At 32.6% G+C, this 12,486-nt stretch overlaps 1 pseudogene; it reads left to right on the forward strand.

Annotated features, from left to right (window-relative positions):
* Positions 1-1,699: 1,699 nt before the first annotated feature.
* LOC141512208 (cleavage and polyadenylation specificity factor subunit 4-like) lies at positions 1,700-5,299 on the forward strand (annotated as a pseudogene).
* The last annotated feature ends 7,187 nt before the right edge of the window (positions 5,300-12,486 follow it).

Below are 12,486 nucleotides of genomic sequence, written 5' to 3' on the forward strand. Positions count from 1 at the left end.
TTTTTTTTGTTTTTTTGTTTTGTATTGTTTATTTTTTTTTTGTTTTTTTTTTTTTTTTTTTGTTTTTTTTTTTTTTTTTTTTTTATATTTTTATTATGTTTATAAAAACAGTGAATACTTAGATCTAGCAATACCACTGCCAGGTGTGTTTCCCAAATAGATCACAAAAAAAGAGTAAAAAACCCACATGTGAAACAACATTTGTAGCAGTTCTTTTGTATTGCCAAAAAAATTGAAAATTGAAGGGATGAACAAATAGTGGTATATGGATACAATGGAACACTTGTTGTCCTATACGAAATCAAGAGGGATGGGACTTCAGAATAACTTGGGAAGACTTGTAAGAATTGATGTAGAGAGTAGAACCAGAAGAATATTGCACACTCTAAGGAAACATTGGGTGATGATCAACTATGAAGTTCGTTTTAGCAATATTTAGCAAATATTTTTTGTTTTGTTGTTGTTTTTGATTTGCAAGGCAATAGGGTTAAGTGACTTGCCCAAGGTCATACAGCTAGGTAATTATTAAGTGTGTGAGGTCAGATTTGAACTCAGATGCTTCTGACTCCAGGACTGGTGCTCTATCCACTGCACAACCTAAAGAGTTTGTTATGGAAAATGTCATCTATATCCAGAGAAGGAGTTTGTTTAAAGGCAATATAAAGCTTTGTTTCCTTAATTTTTAAGTTGTCCTATATTATGCTTGTTCTGTCTATTTTTTCCTGTTTTGATTTCATTATTTTTTCACAACATGATCAGTATAGACTAATATTTAGCATAGTTATATATGTATACTCTACATTGGATTTCTTTTTGTCTGAGGAGGAACGGAGGACAAGGAGGGAGGGAGAAAAATGTGAATGCAAAACCATACAAAATTGATTGTGGAAAAATAATAAGATATATTTGGAAAAATACATAAGTAATTTTTAAAAGCCTTTTTAGCATGCAATTAGGTAATCATATAATTTATTGATGGTTTTGTTATTGATATAGTTATTATGTTTATATTTTTCCTAATACTGAATCAATCCTGCATTCCTGGGACAAATCTCAACATGCCACAGTGCATTATTATGTCTTTTGCCTATATTTTTTCTTAATTTTTCATCAATATTCATTAGGGAAATTGATCTATAATTTTCATTCTTGATATTAAAAGAATTTGGTAGAATTGTTTCTTCACCTATTTTATGCAGTTAGCTTACATAGTATTGGAAATAATTTTCCTTAAAAGTTTGATGGAATCAACTGGTATATCAATCTCTGCTCTGGAAATTTTTTCATAAGGAATTCATTGTTGATTTGTTCACATTCTTTTTTCTAAATTGCAATTACTGAAGTATATATTTCCTCTTCTCTTAATCATAATTTATAGCTTTGTACATATTCAACCATTTACTTGGATTGTCAGAATTGACATACAATTGGACAAAAGTGTTCCAAATTATTGATTAATTTACTCTTCACAGATAGTGAATTTGACCTTTTCATTTCTGATAGTGGTAATTTCATTTCTTTTTTTCTCTTTTAAAATCAAATTAACTTGCCTTGGTCCCAATTTAAGAAGGAGTCCTAGAAGAAAGAGTGAGGTCCTGGTGTGGTTTAGTTTTGTGAAGATCCCTGGCTGTAGGAGAGGAAGAATAGATGGAAGAGGAGAAGGAATAATTTGGACTTGTAAGGGCATTAGTTAGTCAAGATGAAGGAATGAATTGCAAGAATGGACCACATTAAGTTCGACCTAGATATTTTGGTGAAGTCACAGTCTGGGGCACAACCAATGCCTTTCCATCCTACGAACAAGTTGAGGACTGCTATCTATGATTTTTTTGAAAGCTGCCTGTGGAAAAGGGGAGATGTATACATTCCATCCCAATAGTGTCAAGAAGACTGTTGTACACAAACACTAGTTTCAATAACTTTAATAACAAATAATAGAAATAATCAATAATTATATCCAAGAAAATGATAATACTGAGTCATCATACCAAAATTTATGGTTTGCAGAAAAGACAAGTTGAAGGGGAAACTTTATATCTCTAAATGCGTATAAGAATAAAATACAGACAGAGAAGATCAGTGAATTGGTGTATGCAACTAAAAAAAGCAAGAAAATGAACAAATTAAAGATTTCCAATTAAATACTAAATTAGAAGTTCTACAAATCAAGGGAGAGATTAATAAAATTGAAAGCAAGAAAATAATTGAACTCATAAGTAAAACTAAGAGTTGGTTTTATGAAAAAGTCAATGAAATAGACCAACTTTTGGTTAATCTGATTAACAAAAAGAAAGACAATAACCAAATTATCAGTATCAAAAATGAAAACAGCTAACTAATCACCAATGAGAAGGAAATTAAAGAGATAATGCAGAGCTACTTTGGCAAACTGTATGCCAATAAATTGGATAACCTGAGTGAAATGGATGAATATTTACAAAACTACAACCTGGCTAGATTAATAGAAGAGAAAATAACATACTAAAATAATCCCATTTCAGAAAAAAAGAAAATGAAGAAATCATCATAAACTCCCTAAGAAAAAAGTCTCCAGGTACAGATGGATTTATAAGTGAATTAGACCAAACCTTTAATAATTCTTATTCTACATAACTATTTTAAAAAATAGTAGTGTGGGATGGATAGGTGGCAGGGGATAGAGCACCGGCCCTGTAGTCAGGAGTACCTGAGTTCAAATTGGCCTCAGACACATAATAATTACCTAGCTGTGTGGACTTGGCAAGCCACTTAACCCCATTGCGTAGCAAAAAAACCTAAAAAAAAAATAGTAGAGGAAGGAGTTCTTCCAAACTCCCTTTGTGATACCAACATGGTATTAATACCAAGAAGAACCAAAACAGACAAAGAAAATTATAGACCAAACTCCCTAATGAATATTGATGCAAAAATCTTCAAATTTTAGCAATGAGACTATAGCAAGTTATTATCAGGATAATATACCATGATCAGGTGGGATTTACACCAGACAGGCAGGGATGGTCCAACCTTAGGAAAACACTCAATATAATTAATCATGTCAATAGACAAACCAGCAGAAATCATATGTTTATCTCAATAGATGCAGAAAAAGCCTTTGATAAAATACAACATCCATCCCTATTAGAAACACTAAAAGTTTAAGAATAAATGGAATTTTCCTTAAAATAAAATTAATATCTAAACTGAACAATGAATATTATATTTAGAAAAATGCTCGTGGTTAGGTCCAGCTAATATAATAAAAATGAAAATTCTACCCAAATTAAATTAATTATTCAGTGCCATACTAGTCATGTTACCAAATAACTATTATACAGAGCTAGGAAATAAAACAGTAACATAATTCATCTGGAGCAACAAAAGGTCAAGAATAGCAAGGGAACTAATGAAAAAAAATAGAGGAACATGACCTAGCTTTACCAGATCCAAAACTATTCTATAAAGTGGCAGTCATCAAACTTCCTGGTACTGGTTAAGAAAGAGACTAATAGATCAATGGATTAGGATAGGTTCAAAAGAAACTGCAGTAAATGACTGCAGCAACCTTCTCTTTGACAAAAACCAAAGACATCAGTTTCTGGGATAACAATTCATTATTTGACAAAAATTGTTGGGAAAATTGGAAAATACTATGGCAAAAGCTAGGCATAGATCCACATCTCACACCTTATACCAAAATAAGGTCAAAGTGAGTACAGCATTTAGACATAAAGAGTGACACCATAGATAAATTAATAGACCAAGAAATACTCTTATCTATTAGATCTGTGGAAAGTGGATAAATATGTGACCAAACAAGTATCAGCACATTATAAGCTGTAAAATGAATGATTTTGAATATATTAAATTAAAAAAAAGTTTTGTACTAATAAAATCAATGCTTCCAAAATTAGAAGGAAATCACAAAACTGGGAAAATTATCTTCACAACTAGGAATTCTGATAAAGATGTCCTCTAAAATATATAGAAAATTTCATCAAACTTATAAAGTTACAAGTCATTCCACCATTGATAAATGGTTGAAGGATATGAACAAAAAGTTTCCAAGAGAAAAGAAATTTCAAAAAGAATTTAAAGTTCTATAAGAAAAAAATTCTCCAAATCAATATTGATTAGAGAAATTCAAATTAAAACCACAATGAGGTATCACCTCACACCTATCATATTGGCCAAGATGAGAAAAGGGAAAATGATCAGTGTTGGAGAGGTTGTGGGAGGATTGGGACATTGATGCATTTCTGATGGAGTTGGGAATAGATCCAGCCTTTCTGAAGCACAATAAAACTGTTCATACCCTTTGACCCAGAAGTTCCAATTCTCGGTCTATATACAGAAGAAATTATAAAAAAGGGAAAAGTTCTACATCCATAGAAGCTGTTTTTGAAGTGGCAAAGAATTGGAAATTGAGGGGATGTCCATCAGTGGGGAATGGCTTTACAAATTATGGTACATGAATATTATGAAATATTATTGTTCTATAAGAAACCATAAATGAATGATCAGACTCTAGAGAAGCATGGAATGACTTATGGTATCTGATGCTGAGAGAAGGGTGTAGAACCAAGAGAACAATGTACATATTAACAACAACATTGCAAGATAAGCATCTCCTCACCATTTCAGAGAACTAGGAAAACTGTATTAGACCAGCTATGGACAATGTTATCCCCATCCAGAGGGAAAAAAGTCAAAACAAACCAAAATAAAAAAAACCCTTGAGAATCTGATGAACATTTTATAAAAATTGTCTCTCATGTATATTTCCCTTAATCCTAATTCATCATACCAAAAATGACTAATCTGTAAATATGTTTATCAAAAATATGTATGTCAATGCTAACCTGACTGTTCACTTCTGAGGGAGGAGGGGTGGGAAGGGACGGTGTAAGGAAATTTTGTACCTTAAAAATATATAATTGTATATGGATAAAAATGCATAAAATAAAATACTGTGGCTGAGAGACTTGTGCAGGAAGAGAGAACAGTGTGGAATCTTGCATGAGTGTGAAATCACCAAGATGCCTCAGTGTTACTTCTATTCTAAATTCAGCAAGTGCAGCAACTAAGAATGTCCCTTTCTCTTCATTGGCCCAGAATCCTAGCTCAAAGTTTGCCCTTGTATGACTGAGGATTCTGCAAACATAGTCCCATCTGCAGGCATAGGTACACCAGGAGATGCATTTGTGTGAATTACCTTGTCATATTTTGTCTAGAAGGGTTTTCCTGTAAATTCATGGACTCTTGATTTGAATTGACCATAGGAACCACAGATCAGTCACTTCTAACTCAAAAGACATAACCTAGGGCAAAGATAACCTCACAGGTTCAAAATATTTAATGTGGTTTGTTTTTTGTCCTTCATTTTCAAAGAAGGCCAGTCTATCAGGGAGGTGATCCCATGACAAGCAGGTGAATTGGATTTGTGAGAGGGATGCTATGCTAAATCACTTTCTCCTCCAGAACCACCTGGATTCAGTGGTCAGATATGAATCAGGATGACTGGAGATGAACCTAGATGCAAGGCAATCAGAGTTAAATCACTTGTCCAAGATCATACAGCTAGTAAGAGTCATGTGTCTGAGGCTGGATTTGAACTCCAGTCCTCCTTACTCCAAGAGTGCTCTAGCCACTGTGCTATCTACAATGTGGGGAATGGGAACCTCTGCCATTGGAGAAGTTCACTTATTATAAGTGGGGTGAAGAAGGACATTATGCCAACAGATGCACCAAATGACATTTGGCTTTTCTTAGTGGAAATTGTGCAACCTTAAGACAGTTCAAAGAGCACTCCCCCTGAAAAGCCAGTTTCCTCTCCCATGCTATTGTGCTGGAAGAGCTCATCTCAACATCATCCTTTGCATATGTGATTTAATTGCTTAATGCCATTGTTGATGAAAAAGGTTAGAGACTGAATGAAGTATTTTTCTTTCATACAAAAAAATTGAGGGTTAGGGGGATACTGGTTTCCCTATCATTTACTTTTTTTTAAAAAAGGATTTAGCTAGTTGGTTCCTCTGAGGGTGATGCCCTCAGCTGCCTGTCATTGAACACAATAAATCTATTTGTTAAAGGTTTGGTGGTTAGTGATGTATTTGAAAAACACGTAGTGGTTTGTGATTTCTGACCCAAATAAGTGATCTCAGTGACCTGGATAAGAAGATAGTCTTCTATGACACTCAAAAGCTGTCTTTTTTTGCTGAATTCAGGAGAAATATTTATGATATAGTAGTCAGTGTATACTGAAAACTTGGTTTTTTCCTAATACTGGTCCAAGGAGCAAGAAGAAAACTGTATTTCAAAGGAAGGATACAAAGAGTCTAAGTCAGAAGTACTCATTTAGATTAGGGTATATTTCTAATTGGGGTGTCAGTTCAATTTGACAACATTGAGTATAAATTCACAGGATACTAATGTCAAAGCCACAATTTTTTTGTTTTGATTGATCACCCATTTGGCAAGAAAATGTTTTATCAAAACTCTATTTATGTAAGACTTAATGTTGTATTATATTTCCTTATTGTTTAGATGCTTTTGGAATGTAAAGGAAAGCACCACACAGTTGAATGTACTAGTGAAACTCTTTGAAACTATTAAATACATGTTTCAAGGGAATTGGGTTTATGAAAGGTTAATTGCAACAATTTTTATAATTGTGATTAAAGCTTTTTTAAAAAAATCAAATTAACCAAAGATTTATCTATGTCATTGTATTTTTATTTAACCAGTTTTTAGATTTTTTTCTACAATGGTTTTCTTACTTTCAATTTTATTAATCTCTTGTGCTTTTCAGAATTTCCAATTTTATATTTAATTGGAAAATTTTTGATTTGTTCTTTTTCTATGTTTTTTAGTTGCATGCCCAATTCACTAATCACCTGTTTCTATTTTGGTCATGTACATATTTAGAAATAAGAAATTTCCCCTAAGAATTGCTTTGACTACATCCTGTATGTTGTCTCATTATTGTCATTCCTTTATATGGAAATTTATATGATTTTTTGTTTGACCCACTTATTCTTTAGGATTTGATTATTTAGTTTCCAATTAATCTTCAGTTTATTTTTCCATGAATTTTGTTACATATAATATTTATTTTATTTCAGTCTGAGGAAAATTGCCCTTAATATTTCTGCCTTTATTCATTTGATTGTAAGGATTTTTATACCCTAATACAAGTTGAATTTCTGTGTAGGTTGTATATAAGGCCAAATAAAAAAGCATATTTCTTTTATCCCCATTCAATTTTCTCCACAGGTCTATTATATCTACCTTATCTAACATTTTATTTACCTCCTTAACTTCTTTCTTTTTTATTTTGTGGTTAGATTTATTTAATTCTAGGGGAGAGGGGAGGTGTTGCAGCTCTCTACTAGTATAGTTTTGCTGTTAGTGTCTTCCTGTAACTCACTTAACTTTCTCTCTAACAAATTGGAGGCTATTCCACTTAGGGCATAAATGTTTAGAACAGATATTACTTCATTGTACATAGTAGTTTTCAGGAACCTTCCTTCCTTTTTTCCCTTCTTTTAATTAGAAATATTTTTGCTCTTGCTTTGTTTCAATTCCAGATTGTAACCTTGCCTTTTTTTTTAAATTTCAGCTGAAGCATAATCAATCCTCTTGTCTTTTACCTTTGTTCTGTGTGTGTGTGTATATATATATATATATATATATATATATATATGTATATATCTTTCAGTTTCAAAAAAAGGTCTTTAAAGTACCATATTGTAGGATTCTGGCTTTTAATCCACTCTTCTATCTGCCTCCATTTTATGGGAGAGTTCATCCCATTCACATTCAGTTATAATTATAAACTCTGTATTTCCCTCTATCCTATTTTTCTTATTCAAGTACTTTAATCTTTCATTTCTCTTTGTACCTCCTCATCAATATTTTGCTTCTAACCACCACCTTCCTCAATCTGTCTTCTCTTCTAGTAGCCTCCCTCATTTTCCTTGCTCTTTTCCCCTTTGTCCTCCTATGTCTATCTTTTTTCCTGCCCTCCCTCTTATCAGCATCTCTTGCCATTTTCTTTTCTCTTTTACCTTCTAATTATCTGTTGTGTAAAAAAAAATTTTCTATACACCACTGAATATATGTTATTCCTTCTCTAAGTCAAATTAGATGAGAATAAGATTCAAGAAATTCTTATCCCATCCCTTCTGTCCCTCTACTTTCCTTTCTGCCTTATCATGTAATATATTTACCCTTTTATGTCTCATCTATTTCTCATTACAATTCTTTTTTCTTGTCTTAATTTTTTACTATACCATCACCTTAAAATTAACTTGTTCCAAAACCCTCTGTTTAAGCATTCTCCTTACTGTCCTAATAGAAATAAAGTTCTCAAGAGTTACAAGTATTTTCTTCCCATGTAGGGATGTAAAAATTTTAGTCTTTTTGAATAATATGTTTTTTGAAAAAAACTTTTCCTTGAGGCTTGATTTTAAATATCAGATATTCTGTTCAGTTTTGGTCTTATTTTCAGGCAAATTTGAACATCTCCAGATCATAAATTATTTATCTTTCTCCTTGGAAGAATATGCTTAGTTTTGGTAGTTAATTCTTGGTTGTAATATAAGCTTCTTTCTCTTCCTAAATATCCTATTGTAGACCCTTTGATCCTTTAATATTGAAGCTTTAAAGTCCTGTGTAATTCTGACTATCGGATCTAGATATGTTAACTGTTTCTTTCTGGCTGTTTACTGTATGCTCTACATGACCTCATAATTCTGAAATTTGGAATCACTTGCAGTAGGTAATTTATTTAAAAATTTTTTAAATTTTATTTATATAAAGCAATGGGATTAAGTCACTTGTCCAAGGTCATACAGTTAGGAAATTATTAAGTGTCTGAGGCCAATTTTGAACTCAGGTCCTCCTGACTCCAGGGACTATGCTCAATCCACTGTGCCACCTAGTTGTCCCTAATTGGTGAAGTCTTACAAGGACTATTTCATTTTCTCCTTCTCGGATATTGGGGCAGTTTTACTCGATAACTTTGAAAAAGATACTGACTGGATTACCTATTGTTCATGGTTTGCAGGTGGTCTAATAATTCTTAAATTATCTCTTCTGTATAGGTTTTCAAGTCTGTATTTTTTCCTATTATTCACTTTACATTTTTCTTCTATTTTTCAGTCTTTTGATTTTCTTTGATGTATCCTTGTTGTCTCATAGAATTATTACACTTCTTTTCCTCAATTTTAGGGAAGGATTTATTTTCTTCATTTAATTTTTGTGTCTCTTCCATCTGGCCATCTGTTTCTCTTCAGTCAATTTTTATGCTTCCTTTTCCAAGCTATTGACATTTTCATAAGGCTCTTGCATAAGTTTCATTTCTTTTCCCAACTTTTCTTATATCTCTCTCTCTCTCTTGATTTTTTTTGAAACATCGACCTCTTCTAAGTGGACTTTTTAAACTCAAGACCAATTCCTGTTTCCCTATGAGCCTTCATATATAGGCAGTTAGCCATTTTTATCTTGTGAGTTTTCCTTTTGGTCTTCCTTGTTGCCAAAGAAGCTTTCTTTGGGTTAGATTCTCTCTCTCTCTCTCTCTCTCTCTCTCTCTCTCTCTCTCTCTCTCTCTCCCTCCCTCCCTCCCTTGACCCTCCTCATTTAAAAGTTTGAACTGTGCTTCTGGGACACAGGTGTCATTATCCTAAACTTCTTGTGCTGGTCACTAACTTTCTACAGTAAGGCCTCTGGGGTAAATTGATCCAGTCCCACCTGTTTTTCAAGTATTCTGGGACTTGCAACATGTCTTCTATGCTGAGACTAGAATAGATGATAGATAGATAGATAGATAGATAGATAGATAGATAGATAGATAGATGATAGGTAGATGATAGATAGATCTATATCTGTCTATCTATAGCAGCTAGGTACTTCTCCAGAATAGTCTTTCACTGCTCTGACAATTAACGACTCAGTCTAGGAAATTCCATTATTATATAAACTATTTGGAAAAATTTCAAGAGTCTCAATTGTGATATATTGTGTAACTAAGAGTCTCCTTCTGACTTCCTTGCACCATGCCTGCACTGGGCTGTATTCCCCTTTTTCTCAAGTGTAGAAGATAATTCTTGATATATCTCCAAGTTATCTTCAGTGAGGAAATGTTCCACTTAATCTTTTTGTGGGTGATATTCCTCCAGAATCTGTTTAAAATTGTAATTCAATGTTATTTCCTAGGGGAAATTGGGTAGAGCTCAGGCAACTTCCTGACTTTTCCCTGCCATTTCCTCATTTGTTAATGTAAGTGTTAGGTTAGATTTCTTCTGAGATCTATTCCTTCTCTAGATGGAAAATTTTAAACTATGAAATTGAAACAATTGTGAAAAGCAGTTTTTAAAAAGGAAAAAGAAGGGATGGGGTTTGAAAATTGACCTAAGATTTGACTAGTGATGAAACTGAAGCAATTGAATGAACCACAACTGACCCCTTTCTGTAACAAAATTCTGGAGTTTCCTCAGTTCCCTGTCAATTTTAATTCTAGTCCAATTCCAATCTTGGTGGAAAACTTCATTCCCTTATGGAAATTGAGAAATATAGAATTATGAGACATGGAAATGAAGTGAAGGGGGGAAACCTATCACATTGTTTCAATCTAGCCTTGTGCAATTGGAAAGTTGGATTACCTCTACCTGCTGCTTAAAGGCCCTTAACCAAAAGCCTAGGTTGTACTGCTCAGAAACCTACTCAGATATGAAGATTGATGCCAGGAGTTTTCTTAAAATTGTACATTTCAAGTACCCTTTTTGTTTTATATGAAAACCAACATCATACTGGTTAATCACTTATTGTTCCCACATCCTTTTGTTGTTAATTTTTGAATTTTTTAAATTTTATGTAAAGATTGTTTTCAATATTTATTTTTGTAAGATTTTGAGTTCTAAAGGCAATCTCTTTGAAACCTAATTTTCTTCCAAGATATTTCTTATTATATTGTGCACATAATACTTCTCTTGACTGTCTAAAATCTCTACAAAGTATGGAAAGAATTTCATGAGCTGATTCTGAGCGCAGAACCAAGAATACATTATACATATTAACAACAACATTGTAGGTTGATCAACTACGATGGATGCAGCTCCTCTGGGTACTTCAGAGATCTAAAACAACCCTGGGAGATCTATTGTGGACAACTCTATCCACATCCAAAGGAACAAAAAGGCAACATACAAAATCTGAAAGAACACTATGCTTTCTTTTTCAAAATTCCTCTTACGTTTTTCCCATAGTTTTCCTTCTTTTCACTTAGGCCTAATTCCTTATACACAAAATGACTAATGTAAATCTGCTAAAAACAATTGTTTATGTACAATGTTTCTTAGACTTTTCATCACTGAGGGATGGGGCAGGAAGGGAGGGTAGAAGAAAATTGTGAAACTTGTAAATATCCAAGTTGGTGATTGTAGAAAAATTTTCATGATGTGTAATTGGAAGAAATAAGTTAAAATATCAAGCAAAAGGAGTTAAAAACTAAAATTAAACTCTACTAGATTTTCCAAATTATATTGTAATAAAAATAGAGGGTAGATTTTTGCTAAGGAAAACATGTAGTTTCTAGACTTTCAATCTTATTGCATTAGTTGCTTTGTGTTGGTTACACTTTCTTAAAAAATTATGATTTTACTGAGGAATATTGAAGTTAAAATGCAAAAGAAAGTACAAGTATAAATCTTTTTTTTGTTCTTCAATTTTATTGAAGAATTATTTGTACTGTTTCCTTTCATTATTGTATATAATTATGTTACCTCTTCTAAAATTTTTCCCTTACCTTGAATTCACCAAATTTCTAAATTAATTTTCATTCTATGACAAACTCACAGAAGTTTAAGCCCTTATTTTTGAAATCAGAGGTAGAATGACAGTAGTCATTTTATTGGTTTTAGAATATATAGGCAATGAGATACAGCAAACAAACTGATTTAATGTCAAATATTTATTTAAATATCTTTTATAAAATTATGATGCTGTTCTCTGAGGAATCAAAAAATGTATAGTGATATAAGCTTCACCCTCAAGAAAGTTTTGGTCAGAGAGGAACACAACTTCTAGTAATAAAATTCTTATAATCCCTCTGTTCTCTACCCTCATCATATCATTTCTGGAATGTGGTGGTTAGTTCTAGGTACATTACATTAGGAAGAAAATTAATAGGCTACACAGCATTCAAGAGAGAAGAACTATAATAGTGAAATGGTCTAATCTCATATAATAAAGAACTGGGGTTGTTTTTACTATAGAAGAGAAGCTTGGAGAAGGGAACATGTTGGAGGATATAAGATGTAATTAGAATGCTTATGTAGGTAAATAGGTTTCCCTTGGCAAGGAATCCAGTTAATTCTTCCAGTGAGATAGGAATGAAAGTGGTGGTGATGCTAAATGGTATCTGAATAATATGAGATGAGAAAAAAAAGGGGGGAGAAAAAAAGAATTCTTGGTAAATAGCTTCAATTTTTTAATACAATCAATATG

Source organism: Macrotis lagotis, chromosome 2, assembly GCF_037893015.1.
Source record: "Macrotis lagotis isolate mMagLag1 chromosome 2, bilby.v1.9.chrom.fasta, whole genome shotgun sequence".
Taxonomy (NCBI): Eukaryota; Metazoa; Chordata; class Mammalia; order Peramelemorphia; family Peramelidae; genus Macrotis; species Macrotis lagotis.